The sequence below is a fragment of the Vulpes vulpes genome, chromosome 6, assembly GCF_048418805.1.
Source record: "Vulpes vulpes isolate BD-2025 chromosome 6, VulVul3, whole genome shotgun sequence".
In the NCBI taxonomy this organism is placed as follows: Eukaryota; Metazoa; Chordata; class Mammalia; order Carnivora; family Canidae; genus Vulpes; species Vulpes vulpes.
This window is the reverse complement of record NC_132785.1, coordinates 50,157,846-50,177,419: the sequence shown is the minus strand read 5'-3', so window position 1 is coordinate 50,177,419 and position 19,574 is coordinate 50,157,846. Positions and strand designations below refer to the sequence as shown.

Here is a 19,574-nt window from a genome sequence, read left to right as displayed (position 1 = left end):
AAAATCTTAAAAAAAGAATACTTTTTGTCATGGTAAAGAGTGAGATACTGGAATTAATGCCCAAGAACTATTCACCACATCCATCCAGTGAATAAATTAACAACCAATCTTATACTCTTTAAGACCAAATTATATCTCAAGAAAAACCCTAGTAAATCTATTCATTAAGTTGATCATAATTTTTTTAAAAACACACTTGGAAAGAGTTGATAGGATAGCTTATAACAAACTGACATAACTGTACTAGTATGAGATAAGGTTTACCAGTTACCAGTATTTTTTCATTGCTTCTAATGGCAAAATGGTAAAGTCAGTTTCTATCATTTTAATGAATGGTCTGGGAAAATATTTCCTTTTACCCTGTTCCTTTTTTTGTGAAGTAATTTCGAATGTATATAAAAACTGGGGCGCCTGGGTAGCTCAGTCAGTTAAGCATCTGATCTTGATTTCAGCTCTTGTCACAATCTCAGGGTAGTGGGGATCCCTAGGTGGCTCAGCGGTTGAGCGCCTGCCTTCGGCCCAGGGCGTGATCCTGGAGTCCCAGGATCAAGTCCCACGTCAGACTCCCTGCATGCAGCCTGCTTCTCCCTCTGCCTGTGTCTCTGCCTCTCTCTCTCTGTGTGTGTCTCTCATGAATAAATAAATAAAATCTTAAAAAAAAATAATCTCAGGGTAGTGAGATCGAGCCCCACATCAGACTCTATACTCAACAGGGAGTCTGCTGGAGATTCTCTTTCTCCCTCCCTCTTTGCCCCTTCCCCCACTAGTTTTCTCTCTCTAAAAATAAAATCTTTTTAAAAAATGTACAGAAAAACTGCAGCAACAGTACATCAAGTTCAGATTCCCTATTTGTTATTAATTTTTGCCAGTTAATAATTTTGCTAGTTATGATGTTCCACTGCCCCCATTCCTAAGTACAGAGATGCCCTCTGTACAGTACCCTTCTGTACAGTACAACAAGCAAAATCAGTGCATTAATACTGATTCATTATTTTTTTTTAAAGATTCCTGCAGGGAGCCCAATATGGGACTCGATCCCGGAACTCCAGGATCACTCCCTGGGCCAAAGGCGGCACTAAACCGCTGAGCCACCCAGGCTGCCCGATTTCATATAGTCTTAATGCATGTTATTCAGATAAACAGCTTTTATCTTACATTGCTGATCACTGACAACATAGTGCTAATTCAAAACTCCCCAGGACAGCTTTTGGTAAGACTAATAAAGCAACTTTTAAGTATTTTTATATGCAACGATGTGGATGGAACTAGAGGGTATTATGCAAAGTGAAATCAGTCAGTCAGAGAAAGACAAATACCACATGATTTCACTCACATGCATAATTTAAGAAACAGAACAGATGAAAACGGGAAGGAAAGGAAAAATAAAATAAGATAAAAAGAGAGAGGGAGGCAAACCACAAGACACTCTTAACTACACGGGACAAACTGAGGGTTGCTGGAAGGGAGGTAGGTGGGGGGAAGGGGTAACTGGGAAATGGGCGCTAAGGTAGGCACTTGATGTCATGAGCACTAGGTGTTATATGCAATGGATGAATCACTAAATTCCACCCTTGAAACTAATAATACACTATATGTTAACTAAATTAAATTTAAATAAAAAATTTAAAAGACATTTTTAGTCATAATGTCCTATGAAGTGTTGATAATACTTGTATTTAAAAGTTCTCATGTGCTTAGAGTAGCAGATTAAAGTTGTTACAACTATATAAAAAAACTCTATTACGTCCTTTTAGGATACAAAATCTACACAGGAACTAGTATATCAGAATGAACAACCCATTCCCCACACACACATACACATACATTTAACATAGCTCATTTACAAAAAGTGAGAAAGAATTTCAAATGAAATTAAAAATGCCACTTAAAAAATGCCACTTAAAATTCTATCCCATTTCTAGGGTTTCACTTTCATGTCCATACAAATAAAATTATCTATTCAAGTTGTTAGATTAATCCTTTTCATTCTGATGACTGCGAACAAAGTAAGACCATTCTATTATTTCTAAAACTGCTCCCAAACTGAAAGGAGAAGAAAACTGGCACTTTTCCAGGAGCCTTGAAAAGGGGCATGGCTAATGTAATATATCAGTTTGGGTAGCAGTTACCAGAAATAACATACCTATCATGGCCAGAGAGAAAGCTAACAAGTAAAGAAGACTGGACACTGATGAGGAATAGCACAAGTAATTAATGAGCAAACTGTATTCATTCTTGAAGACCTCCAGAGATACAAACTGAAACAGAAATAGTGATGTATTTATATTTTAATTTCTTAGAAAGCTATAAAAAATCTGAAACAGAACTGGTGCAGCCACTCTGGAAAACTGTGTGGAGGTTCCTCAAAGAGGTAGAAATAGATCTGCCCTACGACCCAGCAATTGCACTGCTGGGGATTTACCCCAAAGATACTGATGCAGTGAAACGCCGGGACACCTGCACCCCAATGTTTATGGCAGCAATGTCCACAATAGCCAAACTGTGGAAGGAGCTTCAGTGTCCATCGAAAGATGAATGGATAAAGAAGATGTGGTCTATGTATACAATGGAACATTACTCAGCCATTAGAAACGACAAATACCCACCATTTGCTTCGACATGGATGGAACTAGAGGGTATTATGCTGAGTGAAATAAGTCAATCGGAGAAGGACAAACATTATATGGTCTCCTTCATTTGGGGAATATAAAAAATAGTGAAAGGGAATAAAGGGGAAAGGAGAAAAAAATAAGTGAGATATATCAGAAAGGGAGACAGAACATGAAAGACTCCTAACTCTGGGAAACAAACTAGGGGTGGTGGAGGGGGAGGTGGGCGGGGGTGAGGGGGCCTAGGTGATGGGCACTGAGGTGGGCACTTGACGGGATGAGCACTGGGTGTTATTCTATATGTTGACAAATTGAACACCAATAAAAAATAAATTTATTTTTAAAAAAATAAAAAAACATCCGAAACATTTCAAGCAATGATACTTTGAAACAAGGATCAACTCAAATCAATTCTCAGGACAGATCAGATGCATGGAAAAAAGCCACAAGAGTATGAAAAATCTTGGTTTCTCTACCTCTTATAGCCAAGGATTGACATTTCAAACAGCTTCTAAAAGTTTACTATAACTGGATCATAATAAATCTCAAGGGGACTTGGATCAATAGCAGAGTACAAAATTTACATAAAGTACTTATCTGTTAACCAGTAGACAGAAGGGTTACAGTAACTGTTTGCAGTACTGAACTCCCCAGCAGAAGCCTCGAGCCAGCATCCCTTCCTAAACATCCCTTTGGAAAAGGGCCCTTCGAACCAAATGAGATTGGACTTGATTTTTTAATACAGGTAATTGTAAATTATTATGGGTGGGGAGTAGACCAAAAATACAGAGAAATATCTACATAACCAAACATAAGCTAAAGAGTATAGTCATGCCTTCTCCTAACTCAACTAAAGAAAAATACTTTCTCTATGGAAAATATTTCTACAGAAAAAAACACACATCATTAACTCTAGTGTAAAAAAGCTAAGATCAATCATTACAGAAAAACTAAAATTATTAACCCTTCTGTGAGGGGTGAAGTAGGAACAGGCATAAAGATCCAGTCCAGTAACTACAAATTCTACACAATCATTGCTTTCTTTTCTTTTTTTTTTCTGTATATTTTTTATTGGAGTTCAATTTTCCAACATATAGCATAACACTCAGTGCTCATCCCATCAAGTGCCCCCGTCACTGCCCGTCACCCAGTCACCCCATCCCCCCACCCACCTCCCACAGTCATTGCTTTCAATGAAGAAACTGTCTTTAGAAAGCTCCTATTAAAATCCACATGGCCTCGAAATTAACTCATTTGTACACGAGCACACATATTAGTTCATTAGGTTATGCAACTTTCACTTTAGAGGAGTCATTTTTGATAAAAGGATCTGGGAAAAAAAATTTTTTTTTTTTTGGGATAATTTTTTAAAAGCAGGTACTGGGAAGGAACTGGGAAGTACAGAAGTCCTTACAAAAGTAGAGGGTGAGGTCACAAGCATATTAAAGAAAGAAAACAACAATCCCGTTATGGAAAATTTCAAATATATACATCAACAGCAAGAACAGCTTAATAACCCTCATAGTTCCAGCACCTTAGTTCAAAACTTATCCACTTATTAAACCAATCTTGTCTCGCATATATCCCCACTGATTCCCCTAGCCTGCTCCATGACTATTTAGAAGCAAATCCCAGGCTTCTTGTTCTTTCATCCATAAATTCAATGAGTATTTTTTCTTAAGTTGAGTCTAAAGTACTATGACATGCATGAAGTTTTTGGCAACAAATCAATCAAAAAAATAATTTAATATTCAGTAACAACAGTTAACTCCTTTTCCTTCCACACATCCATTTTGGTTTCTTTGAGCCTGAGAAGGGAGGGAGAGGTGGAGAGCGGGCAGTGGAGCAGACAGCTGTAAAAGGTTACCTGAAAAATAATCAGTAATCACACACACTGCATATTGTGCTTTCTATAATTTTTATTCACTGAAGGATGAGGTCAGAATGAGTGTTCCCGTTAGCCTGGGTCACAAAAGTAATTCAAGATGCATATAAAAATGCTTATTATCATTCAAGTTCTCTAAACTCATTCAACCATTCAGCCCTTTGCTTTTTGATAAGACTGCCAACAACTATGCCAATTAGTGTCAATTGCGATGTTAGATTTTATAGCATCCGCACCTGCCTACCAGTTAGCTTTAGTAAGCAAAAAGAAGTGACCAGTGATTACAAGTTTCAGCAACACTAAACTCTCTGTTTCTTCATGAACACTGGCAGCTCTACAAATTCACCATTCGGCTTTTTTTTTTTTTTAAACATATACCTGGCAGATTAGCTTCTATAGAGGATTTCTCATATTTTTGGAAGGAGAGTAGGTTTAGCCATTATATTTTAAACTATAACAGTAATAATTTTTTTAAAAGCCTGCAGTTTCATAACTAGGGAGAATCTAATTTATAATAAATCTAGTGAATTATATATTTACTTCAAAATTTCACAAATGCTAAGTTAATGCACATCATTTAAACAAGTGGTTATTTTTTTTTAAATCACCTATTCATATCTTAAATGAGTATTCTCACTTTAGAACAAGATTTTTGAATTCAAATTTGTCTTTTTAAATTTGTCAAATTTTGGGATCCCTTGGTGGTGCAGTGGTTTGGCGCCTGCCTTTGGCCCAGGGTGCGATCCTGGAGACCCGGAATCGAGTCCCACGTCAGGCTCCCAGTGCATGGAGCCTGCTTCTCCCTCTGCCTATGTCTCTGCCTCTCTCTCTCTCTCTCTCTCTCTCTCTCTCTGTGACTATCATAAATAATAAATAAAAGAAAAAATTTTTAAATAAATAAATAAATAAATAAATTTGTCAAATATTAAAGCACATATAAAAGAGCAAAGTGTAATTAACATGGAAGAAAGCATGAACTTCTGAAATCTGATATATATCGTCATATTAATTAAAGTATATATTTCATCTATCCTTTGTAAATTTTAATTGTTCATAATTTAAACGCATGCAATACTTCTGAAATATCCAGAACAAAATATAATCGTTATTTTATCCTCAGATCAAAATGCTTCACTTTGGTTTGTTATAATTAATAACACAGTATTTTTAAAAATTTCACAACTGATTTCATAGTATTTTTAAAAATTTCACAAATTGCATGTAGCTGATGAAAGCTACTGGAAGTAATAGAGTGGTTAAAGACAAAGTGCATTACTAAAGAGAAATAAAAATTGCATGTCAATATCTAAAAGTATGGGAGATGTTTATAGTGTAGCACATTCTATCTAGTGTCATTACTTAAATTGCTACTTTTCCTCAACAATCTATTCTCCAGCTCTAGCAAGTAAAATAAATGGTAATTTTACCTGCCAAATTTGGCACAAAAAGGGACACGCAACTTCATTAACAGAATAATGCTTTCAATATGATTTTTTCCCTTTTCCACCCAGTGCCAAATAGTAGAACAATTCAAATCAAGAAATCTAAGCAATTACCTCCTCTTGTTGAAGTTTTACATGGTTGAATAAGCAAATGATACAAGAATGCTAGCAAGAATATCCTCCCTCCCATAAGTTAGTATATGTCTTCTACTGTGGCTGAATTCCAAGCTAGTATGCTATACTCAACAAAAAGGAAACACTTCCCCCATTGAGATAAAATTCTCAAGGTGTGGTACAGTGTGGTGTGATAGGGATATAGGACCATTTAAAACCAATGGAATAGAATAAACCTAGGAGATTTGATTTAGATTAAACTTTTAGTTAAAACATCCATTAATGGATGGAAAAATCCAACCAGTAGTGTGGACTTAAACAGAACAGACCTTTCCTCAATCTTTGATAAACTAATGGAACACCACACCCACTGCCAGCAATCTTGCCAATCACTATCAGCTCTCAGACTTCCTTGGTGTTTTTAGTAGCTGGCTATAAACCAAATCATAAATTTCTATAAATTCTGTTTCAAATCTGATCACAAAAACAGCAAGCAACAACTCTTCTATTAATAATGCTGAACCTGTATACTTAAAGAGATACATTGAAGCTAGTTCTCAAGTAACCATCCCTAGATTTTAAAAGCTAAATATAAGCATTTTCGTCCAACTGGGTAAATTTGGTAACTAAATACAAATTTGTCTATGGTTATTTACAACAGAGCATTGTGCTATGTTTAATCTCCAGCTGGTTCCCTTGCTCTTGTTCCATATGATGACCACACATCACACATCTCAACACAGTCAGCGGTTTTTATAAAAAGCCAAGTAACAAAATAGGGCAACAGCAATACATAACTATCATCATACTGGCATGATAAATATGGCTGAGAGCAATTAGATCCATGAGGAGTCATGCTCAGTCATTTACACCAAATTTTAAAATTTCAAGCAGTATCTATTTTGGAGGGGATTCAAAGACTAGTTAAAAACAAAAAGCATGGGATCCCTGGGTGGCGCAGCGGTTTGGCGCCTGCCTTTGGCCCAGGGTGTGATCCTGGAGACCCAGGATCGAGTCCCATGTCGGGCTCCCGGTGCATGGAGCCTGCTTCTCCTCTGCCTGTGTCTCTGCCTCTCTCTCTCTCTCTCTCTCTCTGTGTGTGTGACTGTCATAAAAAAAATTTTTAAAAAGCATGGTTTATTTTATAATTTCCTTCTTAGAAGTAAAATACCTTAAAACAAAACAAAACAAAACAAAACACTGGATCGGAATAGAAACTCCAATGGTGGGAATACCCAGATTATGAATCCCCCTTGGCTATCTTTGTAGCGGTCTAACATTTGTTACTTGTTCACAAAAATTAAGACTAAATTAAAGGGAACACACAATGAGTGCCCACTATCAATTAGATATTTTAATAAACACTAAACTCACTGAATTCTCAGAGCAATCAATCCTACAACAGAGAGGTTTTTAATCACATTTTATAGAAGACAAATCTCAGGCTTGGAGAAGTTAAAATAACTGCTCAGGGCTTCAAACTAGCTAAGTAGCATATCCAAACCTAGGATGATCTGATTACATCTCACCTGAGCCCATTTCGGAATTTGTAGATAAATTCATTTGGAGGGACAATGCAACAGCAAGAGTCGATTTTTTTTTTTTCTGCAAAGAATGGTTACTATAACAATTCTTTGGTATGGTAATTCCATGATGTCGAGTTTTAAACAAACATCAGTATAGTGTCTACTTGAGAAGAAAACAGCTCTACATGGAGAAGGCAGAGATTTCCCAAAGAGTCTGGTCCCTTCAGCCCTGCAATTTAACAGTATAGGCATGCCCCCCCCCCCCCGGGGGGGGGATGGGAGGGAGGGAGGAACTGCAGGATTCATGTGATTTCAAACCACAAAGTGACTGGAGGGAGGGTGGGGACCACAGCCAGCAGCTCATGAGCCTCACTTGACAAAATTTCCCCCAGATGATTCACCAAGCAGTGAGGGATTACCTCTATAACAACGCTCCAGGTATTCTAGCCTCAAAAAGAGCTTCATAAAACAAATGAATAATATAATTCCAACCAAGAATATTAGAATCTTAGAATATGAACAAGTCTTGCCAATGTGAGTGTACAATTATTTTTAGTCTTATTATTAAAGCTTTTCACACATTTCTCATACAAAGGAAAAGAACTACTGTAATGTAAAAGTTACTTTAGATTCTTTTCAATAGCACATACTGTATATTTGGGAGGAGGAGGGAGATGGTTTCTCAAGTGCCTACTACATGCCAGACACTGTACTAGAAACTTTACATACATTTATTTCATTTGATTTTTACAAAACCCTGGAGAACATTAACCCTATGCTATACATGAGAAAACAAAGGCTCAGAAAAGAGAAGTTACTTCCACTGATTTTATAGCCAGCAGTTCCAGAACTGAGTTCATACTAAAGTCTATCTGACTTTTGGCCTTTATGTTTTCCTGAGTACCAGGGCCTATCTCAGAGTGGGTGAGGGATACTCCCTGAGTCTTCCCAAGGTTACACAACTGCTAAGTGGCTAGTAATAAGGTTTATCTGTCTTCAAAAACTGTTGCTTTAAATGCAATGTTACATTATTAATCCTCCACCACCCACCTACCTACCTAGCCCCAAACTAAACCTGTTAGTAAATACTGACAGTTAATTTTTATAACTGAAGATAATGGAGAAAGAATATGATTGCCTGTTTCCCTATATCCAACGTGACTGATTTTTCTTTTTTTTTTTCCTGATATTTCTTTTTTATAAGATGGCCCAGTATGCAGATGAGAAAACGTGATTACTTATTAACTTCAAATGTTACATACAGGATCCCCTAACAAGTTGTCTTGCAAATTGATATAAAAGAAAATTCACAATGCTCTGTCCCTTGTGTTTGACATTTTATATTCTTACCAAGATTTTTAGAACATTTGTAGGAAATAAAGACTGTGAAATGAGGTAACACTGTACTAAGGCAGAACAATTAAAAGAACACCTTAAATAAATTATATCAATTAAAATTTTAAACATTATTAAATTTACTAAATTTAATGATATATTCCTGATCCACATGTCCATAATTCTAATACTAGGATTTCCCTCAACATAGTGACAAGTCACAAAACATGTAACGAAGAACACAGAGATCAATTCCCAACAATATTGTTAGCCCTTTGGTGAAGTCCCTTTCTGACTTATGCCAGCATAGCTCAAAATATTTTTTTTTAAATTGTTTGTTAAAGGCTTTTTTAACCTTTTTTTCACATCTTCAACAGTGATACATCTCTGACCATTAGTGTTAAAAACTAGCAGTTATGTACAGCTAAGTCCAGTGAATAACATGGGAAAGATCAGTTACGGCAAAGCATCTAGGCAGAAATACAAGCCTGAGATCTACAGATTCTTGGGTGGAATACTGAAACAACAAGACACCAAAAGAATTTGTGGGATATACTGCTATGTATTTTTCAGTGTGATCTGAGGCTATGGGACAATTTTAAGCTTGAATCATCTAAATTAATTATCTTTCCATAAAAAGAAAAAAGTAGTAAGAAGTTACAGAGTTTTTTTTTTTTTTTTAGGATTTTTTTTCTAACAAATCAGGATGTTTGTTATATGAAGAAAAACTTTTAGAGATGCAAACTTGTGCCCATGAGTGAACAGCCCAAAACTCCCTGAAGCATTTCATCCTAGATACAATGAATGACCAGGATTCTGGGAGGGGTCACAAACCCCTGAAATGTAATTAGAATTGTGGGCACAGAAGATAAAAGCTGCCTTGATGATGAAGCATGCCAGACCCTAGACACACGAGCTGAAGAAAGAGAAGAAAGACCATCATTTTCAGGGGAAATCCAAGTAGCTAGTCTAATGAAAATGTAAAGATTTAGGGATAATTTTTTAAAGACCCCCAAATGGTACTAGTAGGATATAGTTTTTTAAGTATATAATTATACTATGGAAAATATGTTTTGATCCTCTCAGCAGATTTACTGAAAGTATATCATGAGCCATGCACTGTAGGGAAAGTAAATCAAAACGCTATTTGAATTATAGCAACCCTTATTAGTTTGATTTGCTCTGCTCTTGTGGTTCATATTATAAGCTTCTGAAACAAATGCCCTGTTAACACATTTACTGGTTCTCACCTTATGCTGGCATTCAAATTTCAGGCTTAGAGAATTATTCTCCAAATTTACACCATAATTTTGGTTCATGCCTCCCGTAAGCAAAATATGCAAACACACAGCTGCTCAAATAGTCTGGCTGAACAACATCTATTCCACAGATCCCAGACTTCTACCAATAACCAGCACTGATACAAAAGGAATCTTAGTGAAGAAAGCTATGTTTTCTTAATAATAACAGTTGTATAAACAGAAGGTCTTCTCAGTTAAAGGGAAACCAACATCAAACAGCAGTAAAACATAGAACCCTAAAGCCCTCTGTCTTTGAAGAAGCCTGTTTGAAGCGAGGTGTTTCTAGTTATGGGTGAATGAAATGAGAATTCAGTTGCAACCAGCGGACACCCAGTCCCAGGAAGGGCTAATTAGATCCATCTGAGAAGCACGTCTAAAACTGCCTCACACATTTCAAAGGCAGGCACCAGTCTGCCTTCTGCAGAGACATCAAAACCCTCAGTCACAAATGACGCACATCGGGACTCTATGACAATATTATTTTTATGGACTACAAAGCTCCATAAAAGTAATGTTACGAGTTTACATGATTTCATTACTGAAAAATCAGAGTTAAGGCAGAATATTTTATTTCTATCTGAAATTTCTTTCTGGCCTCTGACTCTATTTTTGTACATCTTTCACAAGACCTCAAAAACAGAGGAGATACATCAATATTTCAAGTGTTTCAAATATTTGTGGGCTGGAAGTAGTTAAAAACTTCATTAAAAAATTAGCCATAGCTGCACAGTTAACTTTTTTACTGGGGAAAAAACAGGCTTTTGATGTTAATACTATTGAATAGTTAATAAAAGCCAGCAGAAGCAGCTCAAAAGTTTAAACACTTGTTGGTTTGACAAAAATATTCCATTTAACAGCCATAATTTGGACTACAAAGTGGTAGAAGAAAGTTATATTCAGATTAGGAATATTATCCCAACAGAATAAAGCAGTCTCAGTGTCTATCCTACCAAGCTTTTTTAACTTTCTGTACTTGGTTATGGTGAGCTCATATAATCCTATTAAGCAATCACACCTTTTTCTTAAGGAACACTATAGAATGTAATGGTAGGCAACAACCTCTCTAAATAGAAAAAATTCAGTACTTCAACTTCTTTTGTTAGTTTTCTCAAAACTAATGCCATCCTCATATTCATTGAACTTGAGTTTCTTCTCACTATAGAGAACCCAATATAAAGAGAAGGACTAGCCATTAGGAGACCTGGGGCTTCTGACTTTGCTCATGTAATAATCTTGGGTAAGGCACTCACTCTTCTGGGCTTGATATGCACTCTGATATAGACAAGGAGGTGGCCTAGGGGAGTCAAAGACTTATAACTTCTGGAAAACAGTATGGAGGTTCCTCAAAAAATTAAAAATAGAACTACCGGGATCCCTGGGTGGCACAGCGGTTTAGTGCCTGCCTTTGGCCCAGGGCGCGATCCTGGAGACCCGGGATCGAGTCCCATGTCAGGCTCCCGGTGCATGGAGCCTGCTTCTCCCTCTGCCTGTGTCTCTGCCTCTCTCTCTCTTTCTCTCTCTTTCTCTCTCTGTGTGACTATCATAAATAAATAAAAATATTTTTAAGAAAATAGAACTACCACATGATCTAGCAACTTCACTTCTAGGTATTTATCTGAAGAAAATGAAAACAATAACTCAAAAAACCTGTACTTCCATGTTCATTATAGCATCATTCACAATAACCAAGATATGGAAACAACCTAAGTGTTCACCAACGGGTGAGTGGATAAAGAAAGTGTGAAGCATGCACGCACATGCAGAGAAGAATATTATTCACCCATAAAAAAGAGGTAAATCCTGCTATTTGCCATGACATGTATAGACCTTGATGCATTATGCTAAATGAAATAAATCAGAGAAAGGCAAATACTATCAGATCTCACTTATATGTGGAACTTAACAAAGTGAAACAAGACAAAATACCACATACACAAACTCATAGATACAAAAAATGGATGGGTGCTTGCCAGAGGTAGGTGAAATGGGAGAAGGGGGTCAAAAGGTAATAACTTGCAGTTGTAAAATAAATAAGCTATGGGGATGCAATGTACAGCATAGTGACTACAGTTAATACTGTACCACATTTCAAGTTGCACAAGAAAAAAAACCGTAATTACGTATGATGATAGATGTTAACTAGACTTACTATTGTGATCACTTCACATTAGTATACACAAAAATGGAATCATTGTTATATACCAGAAAGTAATGTCAATTATATCTCAAAAAGTAATTAAAACAAATAAATTCCATGCTCAATCCAGAATTTTTATTTATAAGTATGTATGTATGTATGTTTTTTTTTTTTTAAGATTTTATTTATTTATTCATGAGAGACACAGAGAGAGAGAGAGGCAGAGACACAAGCAGAGGGAGAAGCAAGCCCCATGCAGGTAGCCTGACATAGGACTCAATCCCGGGTCTCCAAGATCATGCCCTGGGCTGAAGGCGGCGCTAAACCGCTGAGCCACCCAGGCTGCCCTGTATGTATGCATTTATGAGAGAGAGAGAGAGAGAGAGAGAGAGAGAGGCAGAGACACAGGCAGAGGGAGAAGCAGGCTCCCCGTGGGGAGCCTAACCTGTGACTCAATCCCAGGATCCCAGGATTATGCCCTAAGCCAAAGGCAGATGCTCAACTGCTGAACCACCCCAGCATCCCAATCCAGAATTATCTGAAGTTAGGCAGTGAAGATAAGCAGAGGGAAAAGAATACTTCTGTCCACAGGAATAAGGGGAAAGGCAGTCATTGTACAGTGAGCCGAACAGAGCAAAGCTAGCGCGCAGAACAGTGTGGCCCTCCACACCAGTCTGAGGGAAATCAGCTAATGCCATCCTTTGATTTACTGCATCTCAGTCCACAGACACTAAGAATAAGCATGCTAGTTTATTACAAGTCTCTGAATTTTAAGAATAATCACAATAAAGACCATGTAAGCTGGTTTCTGGAAAAACAGTAAGAAGTTTTATGAAATATTATGCAGTTACTTTATTTTTTTATATCTGAAATCTCAGTTGGAGATAGGATCTTTAAGACTCTAGCATAATAACATTTCAGAAAAGCCAAGAAATTCTTATAACCTCTAAAATTCTGTGATTTTTTTCTTCAAATACGAACCCATGCAAACACTAAACAGATTGTTGAGAATCCTACTTATAGCTGTTTACATAACAGAAAAATGCTAATGCCCCACTTCTGCACTACCTTCTTTGCCCCAAGAAAATTTGGGGCATACCATGACAGTTTAACTGTAAGACTTCAAGTCAAAGGACATTACATAGCAGAGAATAAATTTCTGGAAACAAATACATACTGCTATTATTACTGAAAGAAAAAACTATTAAAGAAAAAAAATTTTTTTAATAGTATCTAAATACTGACATTATTATCCAATTTAAAATACTACCTGGAATTGTATACTTAAGAATTTGCATTCAGTAATAGTTATCACCCACAAACAGCATTGATCCTAGTATTAAAAAACATCAGTTACACAAACCCATACTAAGGCTTACCAGAGGGGAGGTGGGTGAGGGGATGGGCTAATGATGGGGCTTTAGGAGCCCACTTGTCAAGTATATTTAAGTACACCTGAAACTACTATTACACTGGGTGTGTAATATTAACTGGAATTTAAATAAAAACTTGGAAAAAAATGTCAGTTACAGGAGAAAGTATAAATTTAATTCATATGGGTACCACTTATAGTGCTGGAAAATATTAGGTATAAAATTTAGAATAGCTGAATGAAAATCAAATTTAAAATGACTTACTAAATTCCAAACAATAAAGCATGATACAATGTACTAACATGCTCATTGCACAGCTTTAAATGTATTCAATGTTATTAATCATTTATAATTAAATTAATGAGGTATGCAAAATTAGTAAACAAATGTGGTTATAAGAGTTGTTAGAAGTTGGGAATATCACTCAGTAGGCTACAGAATTTAGGTAGTCAGGTGACATATCTGAGTGGGCCAGCTGCCCTCCTGTTATAGTAACATGACACTTGACATGATTTCTTCTTTCTCAAATGAAGCCATATCCTGGGCTCTGCAGCTTCCACTGTCAATTAATCTCTTGGTATCATTCAAGCTATTGATTTTTATCGATGTCCAAATATTAATTTGAGCTTGTTTTAATGCTTATTCTTTTCTAATCACAAAGTTGAAACTAATCAGCTTGAATGTTCCCTAAATTTGCTTTGTAAGAAACTGAAATCAGGGATGCCTGGGTGGCTCAGTGGTTGAGCATCTGCCTTTGGCTGAGGTTGTGATCCCAAGGTCCTGGAATCGAGTCCGCATTGAGCCTGCTTCTCTACCTGCTGCTTTCTCTCATGAATAAATAAAATCTTTATGAAAGAACGAAAGAGGAGGAGAGGAGAGGAGAGGAGAGGAGAGGAGAGGAGAGGAGAGGAGAGGAGAGGAGAGGAGAGAAATTAAGAAGAACCATGTTCTTCCTGGTGAATGGCAAATATCTTTTAAATTGCTTTTTTTTTTTTAAATAAAAATAAATAAATTGCTTTTGTTCTGGGACACCTGGGTGGCTCAGCGGTTGAGGGCCCACCTTTGGCCCAGGGCATAATCTTGGAGTCCCAGGATAGAGTCCCACATCAGGCTCCCAGCAGGGAGCCTGTTACTCCCTCTGCCTACATCTCTGCCTCTCTCATGAATAAATAAAATCTTTTCTAAATAAATAAATAAATTGTTTTTGTTGCTTAAAAAAAAAAAACTTCATATTATTTTGCTTTTCCTGAGACCCTGAGGAAATTTGAAGTATTATCAGAATATATTAATCAAACTCTTTGTATCCTAAACATTTTCTTAGCAATTTTATAAATCTAAATATATTTCATTTTTTGATTTGTCCTAAAAATGATTATATAACATTCTGTAAAAATGTCCTCCATATCGGTAAAGTCAGAATACAATACTTATCAAAAGTTAACCTCTTATGTTGCAATGACCTTTGCTAATGACTTCACTGAAAATATAATGAAATATAAAAGTCAAAGATATATATACTTTCCTAAGATTTTCAAAACTGTCAATCAAAATATGCAATGGATATTTTTCCTGCATCTAACCTACTCATAAAAATGTTTTATTTCTTCAAAAGCACACTATGGTATAGTAAGCAACTTTCTTTTCAACAAAACTAAATGTTTTTCCTCCCAACTGGTATCTTGTGAAGTAGTGTCAAGTCCGTTCTCCTTCATGTGGGCATACAGTAGGACCATACCTCCCATCAACTAAAGCCGAGGGAAGAGTCACATGATTTGCTTTTGCCAATAGAATGAGCAAAAGGATGTAGGCTGAAATTACAAGAACTAGTCCATGATTCCCATGCTCCTTTTTTTCCTTTGTTGGAGCAACTAACAACATGGCATCTTGAGTCTCACAGTGAGGATGCACTCCCAGCAGACACAGAATGGACATCTGATATGCATAAAAAACAAGTCCAAGTTCCATAATTTTAGGGTGGTTGTTAATGTAGGATGATAGTCCAGCTGATCCTAACAGATACATAAAGCTATATTCTGAGTGATGTTGCATCAGTAATGTGTATTTTTCTTTTTTGGTTTCCAGCAAAGTCCAATATAAGACAACAAAAGCAAACAAGAGCCACCTAATGGTATATTAAGATTTATCTGAATCTGTAACAAGTGTCAGTAACATTAAAATGGTCCTTTAGAAAATGATCTTTTAGAAAACAACCCATCATTCTTAGCCCAAAGGGCAGGTTGAATCTTGGCAGTTAAAACTTAGTATAGAAAACAAAAATTCACTTTTGTTGCTGATAAAATTTTTTAAAAAGATTTTTCTGCCTATTTACTATATACATGAGTATAATAAACAAGAAAAATAAAATGGGGGATGCCTGGATGGCTCACTGGTTGAGTGTGTGCCTTTGGCTTGGGTCATGATCCCCGGGACTGAATCCCACCTGAGGCTCCCTGCAGGGAGTCTGCTTCTCCCTCTGCCTGTGTCTCTGTCTCTCTGTGTCTCTCATGAATAAATAAGTAAAATCTTTAAAAAAGAAAAGAAAAACATAACGGATTTTCTTTTTAAAAATTCAAACCCAAATTTCTTTTTTATTTTTTTTTAAGATTTTATTTCTTCAGGAGAGACACAGAGAGAGAGAGAGAGAGGCAGAGACACAGGTAGAGGGAGAAGCAGTCTCCCTGCAGGGAGCCTGATGTGGGACATGAACCTGGGCCTCTGGGATCACACCCTGAGTCAAAGGCAGACAGTCAACCACTGAGCCACCCAGGTGCCCCATACCTAAATTTCTTCACTATGTTCTTTGAGTTCCAGAGTGCAGGGACACCATATTCTTGACAAGCCAGCTCATGAAGGTGGGCGGACTTCTCACTCAGCTCATTCTCCTGTCTGTCCCACTATGGCAGGCATACACTTCTCAACAATGATGCTGAGCTTCACCACATATTTTGCTCTGGGCAGATAAATTTACTGCATGGTGGAGATTAGACTATACATGTGTTTACACATGTGTTTACATGGTATGACTTGCCCTCCCATTCTCCTGCCCCATTTTATGAAAATGAGCTTGCCCTGCAGGCTAGACCAAAACCCAGGTGAGCCTGGTCAAACCAGGTAAGCCCAGGCCAACCTTAGTGGGAACCAAGATGAGCCTCACCAAATGATGTCACAGCTGAACTGGGACGGCAGGGGGGATTTAAGTACTTTTTTAAAAGATTTATTTATTTGAGAGAGAGATTGAGAGAGAGAACACATGTGGTGGAGAGGGGCAGAGGGAGAGGCAGAGAGAGTCTTAAGCAGACTGTGTGCTGAGTGGAGAGTCCTTAGCAAGGGGGGCTCAATCTTACCACTCTGAGATCATGACCTGAGCCAAGACCAGGAGTCCACTACTGAACTGACTGTGCCACCCAGGTGCCCTAGGGTGGTTTTTTTTGTTTTTTTCCTACCAAGACCTGATACCCTAACCTTCCCTTAGACTTCTTTGTAAAGGCTATCACTTATTCTAGGCCCATCCCATTTCTGAGGTGCTTTTTGCAGATCAACAAAAGACTACATGCTTGCCAGGTTATCACAAGAAAGGCCAAAATCCATTTCATTTGATCTAGTAACTGGAACAATATTATCTGATGACAAATAAAAATCTCTTAAGTTTTAAACCTCAGAACATTCCATTAATAAATAAAAAGAATCATCTCCCCTTTAATGATACTTACAGTGATTGGGTACTTTTAATCACACTCCTACCTACACATATAAATCTAGTCTGAATGACTTTCAGTTTTGAAATGAAGGACGAAAGCTTAAATTTTATATCTGGAATTACATTTCCTAGGTGCTGGATTTATAACAAACAAAATTATTGTTTTCTTTAATCACAACAAATTATAGCAGCAAACACAATGGCTGAATTTTATATCCTGTTTTGTAACTAATTTGTTGGAGAGCAAACAAAAGGCAACTGGCAATGCAGATCACCCTGCAAGTAATAGATTAACATTCTAATTTATCAGCTAAAGCCTTGGCCTGCCATCAGGAAGTGATTTTTCAACTCTCTACCCCCTTTTCCTTCCTTCCCTCCTCCCATCCCTCCCACCCCACTGAAAATTTCCTGAGAAGTACAAATGGTAAACAAGGCATGGCCCTCATCCTTATAAAGCTTATACTTTAGTGTAAAGAGACTGAAATTACACAAGGGGGCAAAGAATTAAAGTTTATGATAAGTGCAACAAAGAAAATAACCACTGTGATCTGATAGCCAGAAACCATACGGTTCACTTAAGTGGCCTAAGCATTGTTCCTGCTTCCTTGCGTAAAAACAAGAATGAAGACAAAACAAAAGGATAACCAGAATTCTGGTCTTCTCATACCAGAATTAGAGAGTAAAAGAAATTGATACAAAATATGATTTACTAAAAGTATGACAAATTTATTCATTCCTAATGGTGATCAAAGTACATAGTCTATTAATTCATAAGACATCAATTTGAACATATACACTTTCAAAAATCTTGATTGATAAGAGTCTTCTCTAGAACATACTTTATAAAATGCTCCAACAAGAGCTGGTGAGATAATGAACATCAGAGTAAAAACTCATGGTTTAAAAGGCCCTCTGGGAACTGTGCGTGTCCGCTTTGCTCACTGTTAACTTCCTAGCCCTCTTCCTGCCAAGCCCTGCTCTGGTACTGCTGTCTCCCCGATCAATTATTTCTGCTAAATCCAAGAGGCGCACTTCGGTTTTCTTCTTTTTTTGTGACTTCTTAATATTCATTGGCATCACTGACCTTTCCACCTTCTTAAGATACTTTCTTAAAACACACAATCTTAATACAGAGGCTTAGCAAACATCTCCACTCGTCTATCTCAAGCACTCAACAACATGCCCAAAATTCAAATTCCTATCTCACCTGTTCTACTTAACTGACACAGTCTTTGTCTTTGCCATGCTCAACAGATGGCAAGTTCTATGAGGAGTGAAACACCATTTCTCTTGATTACTGTTGGTTCTCCAGGCAGGACCTATGTTGTAGGAGATACTGGATAAAAGCTATTAAGCTATATTACAACTGAAATGATAAATGTATAATGACTTAAAATAGATCAGAATTCATCTAATGGTTGAGTCACTCAGCAAAGGCATGTTTAATGGTTTGCTTCACTGTTCATTTATAAATAAGTTTGAGGGGCCAGTAATTTAATAGAATGAATAAAATAACTTTTAGTAAGTTGCTGTGGAAAAAATTTTAGCAGTTCCCTTAACAAACTACTAGACTACAGTGAATTATTTACAAGGGCTTATAAAGCTGAACTGACTCAACCTGAATGCCTGGGTGTCTGAAATAAAACAAAGTTTTATTCTAATAAAATGCTTCAGAAAGTGGCTGAAACCAGTGGCTAATAATAAAAAATCACTTAAAGCCTTAATTATAGTATTTGCCGACTCTAATATGGTAACAGCCAATACCATTCAGTGTTTTCCATTTCCAAAGAAACTGGATTTCATAACTAATTTTTTTCTTCATTTAGTCGCATAACAAGTTCCTTGACTCTTGAGCACAACATGACAGTCATTCAAGAGGGTACAGGTGCAACTGTGCAGCCAATTAGACAAGCAATTTTCCAGATTACATGGGCAGGAGCCTCACCTTTTTATGAAAATTCAGTCTTATGGTTCAGAAGTACAGTACCATATCCACTTAACAAGGGTGCATTTGAAAAGTAAATAGGTCAAGCTGTGCAAGGTTACTCTTCGGACTTGATTTGTCTACAACCCCATTTATCTGACCCCCTCCTAATAGATGTCAAGCTGATTTGGAGGAGTTGGCTTTGAAAGGATATTCTTTAACTTGCGGTAA

At 37.0% G+C, this 19,574-nt stretch overlaps 1 protein-coding gene across 4 annotated transcripts in view; it reads right to left on the bottom strand.

The window, feature by feature from the left end:
• The window catches only part of PCCA (propionyl-CoA carboxylase subunit alpha), a 391,732-nt gene that overhangs the window by 108,343 nt on the left and 263,815 nt on the right, over nt 1–19,574 (bottom strand). The window lies entirely within an intron of this gene.